Source organism: Octopus sinensis, linkage group LG16 (assembly GCF_006345805.1).
Source record: "Octopus sinensis linkage group LG16, ASM634580v1, whole genome shotgun sequence".
Classification (NCBI taxonomy): Eukaryota; Metazoa; Mollusca; class Cephalopoda; order Octopoda; family Octopodidae; genus Octopus; species Octopus sinensis.
This window is the reverse complement of record NC_043012.1, coordinates 6,618,947-6,623,946: the sequence shown is the minus strand read 5'-3', so window position 1 is coordinate 6,623,946 and position 5,000 is coordinate 6,618,947. Positions and strand designations below refer to the sequence as shown.

General features: G+C 34.9%; 1 protein-coding gene across 4 annotated transcripts in view; it reads left to right on the top strand.

Moving 5' to 3' along the window:
- LOC115220440 (synaptogenesis protein syg-2) overlaps positions 1-5,000 on the top strand; it is a 675,863-nt gene that overhangs the window by 432,702 nt on the left and 238,161 nt on the right. The gene's annotated exons all lie outside the window — the stretch shown is intronic.

Genomic DNA, 5,000 nt, shown 5'->3' with positions numbered 1-5,000 from the left:
CAGAAAATTACTGTTTTTAAATCTCACAACGTGAGATTTCCTTGTTTGAAAATATAAGAGCACTGAGCGTGTCACATAGCCAGCTGGAGATGATGTCTCTTGGGGCTAGATTACAGCAACATTAGTCCTAAACCAGGACTGCCGTGTTATGGTGGCAAACAATCTTTGCTACAATAATAAACCATTTAATAAATTTTTTTTCTTTTAAATAAAACAAAACTAACAATAAGATGGAAAATAACATTTATTTTTGTGTAATCCCTCTTTATACTTTAAAGGTTTTCTCTTACTGATTTAATGGTAAAGTTTTTGACCAGACCCTCACTATGACACCTTGAACACTTTGAAATTATATTTCTGATCATATAAACTACTTTGAATATAATTTCACCAAGTTTAAAATGATTTCTTTTGTGCCATAAACCATTTATCATTTCTGTGGTGCCCCTCTTCTCTTGATACCTAAGTGTGTATATATATATATATATATATATATTATATATTATATTAATTATATTTATATTTATCATTCTTTTTATACTTTAAAAAAAAATTATATACATATATTATATATTATATTAATTATATTTATATTATTTGTTATTTATGTATTGGTTTATGTCTATCACTGTTTGAGTTGCCTAATAGTGGTTTTATCTCTAATTCATATTTTGTATATATATATATATATATATATATATATATATATATATATATAATATATATATATATATATATATATAGAATATGAGGGGTTTAGTTCACTTGTGATCTAAAAGTATAGGCATGCTGAGTAAGTGCTATAATTGGTCATCTGCTAGGTACCAAGTTAACAACTGAAGCTGGATCTAGGGATTTATGTTAGGGTTCTGTTATAGCAGGTATATATTATATTAGAAGAAAAGGCAAAACGAAGGCAGAGCTAGTATCTCAAGTCATTTAGAATAATTTATTTAGGGTAAGGTGAATTCAAAGTCTTACAGCCGTTTCTGGGATAACCCAAGTGATACTAAAGCATGTCCATGCACTAGGTATTCTGTCATCAGAGACAAAGTATGAATAGGAAGATTTACAGTTTATGAGGAATAAAACAGAAGAATAAAAAGTAAAGGTAGAATACAGGCTGGAAAATAATATTCAGAAATCATCTTTTTCCAGAGTATATGGAAGTACCGACCAACATCCACATCCTCTGGAAAAAGATGAGTCCTGCCAGTATTCTACCATGACTCTTTATTTCTTTATTCTTCTATTTTATTCCTTATAAACAGTAAATCTTTGTCCTTGTCGCTGATGATGGAATCGCTAACCTACCACTTGGGTTATCCCAGAAATGTCTGTAAGACTTCAAATTCACATTACCCTTATTGAATTATTCTAAATGACTGGAGATACTTGTTCTACCTTGGTATTGGTTTTTCCTTAATGCGACACGTTTTGAATGCATTCTCTGATGCTTGTACTGCCTTAGGATTGACAGTCAGTCTCAAGAAAACTGTTGTCATGTACCAACCTGCCCCTGGTAAGCAGTATAGTGTACCAAATATCTATGTGTAAGGTAAACGACTTGATGTAGTTGATCAGTTTGTCTACCTGGGAAGCACTGTTAATAGATATAGCAATTTGGATGATGAAATTCCATACTGAATTATGAAAGCAAGAGATGCTTTTGGAAGGCTAGAAAGGCACCTCTGGAGTCGGTGAGACCTATGCAGAAAGACAAAGTTAAAGGTGTACAACGCATGCATGCTCCCTTCTCTTCTCTATGCCTGCGAGACGTGGGTCACATTTCGATACCATCTTAAACAACTGGAATGTTTCCATCAGATGTGTCTCAGATGGATCTACAGCATTAAGTGGGAGGACTGCATCAGTGATCTTGAAATATTGGAAGGCTCTCGGTGCGAAAGTATAGAAGTTCTTGTGTTAAAGCAAAGGCTCAGATGGAGTGGTCATCTGATCAGGATGAAGGATTCAAGGATGCCAAAACAACTCTTTTATGGAGAGTTAACTAAAGGAGAACGACCCCCACATAAACCAAAAAAGAGGTATAAGGACTTGCTGAAGGCTTCTTTAAGAGATGCTTGCATCTCTCCTGACACATGGGAGGGCATAGCTACTGATCATAGCAGGTGGAGAAGGATTGTGCACAAGGGGACAGCTACTTTTGAGAAATCACGAGTTGCGCATGAGAAAGTAAGGAGGGATATCAGGAAGGGCATCACTGTTACACTTCCAGATGGGAAGGGTCTTCCTATGATGCTGACATGCAGTGTCTGTGCAAGACTCTGCCTCAGTAAAGCTGGACTCATGAGTCATCTTTGTAGTCATTAAGCGAGACAGATGAGTGACAACCTGACCACTGGTGGTGGTGTTATACACCATACTAATCATATCTGTCAGGCATGTGGAAGAGAGTGTAATTCGGCAGGAGGATTTAAATGATATGCAGAGGTACATGAAGCCCAGTTACAACTACAGCCGGCTATGACCGGTAAAGGTTTTAAGCTGCCAATTCTGTACAAGACATTGTAGATCTTTAGCTGGGCTAAAAAGTCACATTCAATCACAGCACCAATAACAGTTAAGCTTCGTGCAATGGCCATACTCGATAACAAGGGAGGAGTCATCATATATATATAATAATATATATATATATAATCTATATAGATATAGATATATATATATATGCATATATATATATAGATATAGATATATATATATATGCATATATATATATATATTATATATATATATATATATATATATATATATATATAATATCATATAATATACATATACTATATATATAGTCATATATATATAGTATATATATATATATGCATTATATATATATATATATATATATATATATAATATATATATATATACATAACATATACATATACATATATACAAAGATATATATATACCATAGTAAGTCCAAAGAATGAAGAACAAACACAAAAAAACAACAATGCGAGGACGTGGTAGATGTAAAGTATTAGCAGACGCTCAGGGAAGGAAAAAAGGATGGCTTAATGTTTCAAGCAATGCTCTTCTTCAGAAACAGAGGAGAGTCCAATAGAAAGGAAGATGGAGGATACTAAACTCAGCTTGTGAAGACCTGTTGAGGCAAGTGAAATCGAAATCGAAATCAAATTCGATGACTGGCATCCATGCTAGTGGAGCGCTAAGAGTACCATCTGAGCGTGATTGTTGCCAGAGCAACAAACTGGCTTCTGTGCCAGTGGCACATAAAAAGCACAATTAGGGCGTGATCATTACCTGCGTTGCCTTACTGGCACTTGTGCTGGGTGGCACGTGAAAAAACATTCGAGCAAGGTCATTGCCAGTGCCGCTGGACTGGCTCTTGTGCAGATGGCACATAAAAAGCACCATTTGAGCATGGCCATTGCCAGTACGCCTGACTGGCCCTTGTGCTGGTGGCACATAAAAGCACCCACTACACTCTCAGAGTAGTTGGCATTAGGAAGGGCACCCAGCTGTAGAAACTCTGCCAGATCAGATTGGAGCCTGGTGCAGCCATCTGGTTCACCAGACCTCAATCAAATCATCCAACCCATGCCTGTATGGAAAGTGGACATTAAACAATGATGATGATGATGATGATGATATATATATATATGTATGTATATGTGTGTGTATATATATGTGTCTGTATATCTGTCAATGTGTATGTATGAATATGTATATGTGTGTGTATGTGTGTATATATATATATATATATATATATATATATATATATATATACACATATATGTATTTGTGTATGTATTCCCATATATATGCATATTTTACTATCTTAAAGGCATTCTGTTGACATTTGCATGGTGCTGGAAATTTCTTTTGAATATATGAATGGAGTGGAAAGATTATCTACAAGTGTAAATTGAACCAAAGATAATTTCCTCCTTAATGTTAATTATTCATTGTTTCTTTCTAATCGGACACAACTGATTATTTTCCTTTTTTTCGCATTTTTTCTTTTTTGTCAGCCCCTCACCCCAATTTCTTGATAAATGCCAATGTATGTGGTCACAGTTAATTGAGAACATTGTGTATGAGAACGTTTTTGCATATTCATATATTTAAATTGTTTCATTAGTTTAATGGAGATTTTATTGGTCGCAATCAACAATGTACTTTGGAATGGCTGAAATGGTAGGGAAGCAGATTAAATTCCTTTAGAATGTTTAGAATGTTTAAGCTGTGTGTCTGTCTGTCTGTCCGTCCCTGCCACCACTACCACCACCATCACCACTGTTCTGTCTTGCTGGTTTTTAGCATGCAGCATTTCATCAGAGACGACGCCTGCCTTTCATCTTTCTTCAATCGATAAAATAAGAACCTAGCATTGTAGGTGTGTGTGTGTGTGGGGGGGTCGGGCTTTGATACAAATAACTATGTATACAACTCCCCCACCCCTTGTTCTACAAATGTGTGGTATTGTGCCAATTTCCAGATATCAATTATTGGTAATTATTTGTAATTATTAAGTCTGTGTAATGAAAGAGGTGATAGAGAAGCTAGCAATAACTCATCTCATTTACAGAAATGTTGATATAAATGAAGGCTACTACTACTACTACTACTACTACTACTACTACTACTACTACTACTACTACTACCAGCCCATTTTGATATATTTTAAAGACCAAGTACAGCTGGGATCTTGCACATAAAATCCAGATATATTTACTTAAACCAAATACAACTCTTTTAGTGAGAAAAGATACGGAGGAACTGGTTGTGCTCAACTAACCACCTTTGTGCAAAAGAGTGATAATAGCATAATGAAATAAATTGTATCATCATCAGCATCATCATCATCATTATCATCATCATTCTAATGTTCATGTTTTTTTCCAAACTGTCATGAGTTATGAGGAATTTCGTAATAATAACATGCCAGATATTGTGGTTTTGCTGCCAAACTTTCTCACTGTGTGTATGCCATGTTTTCCAATATTGCACCC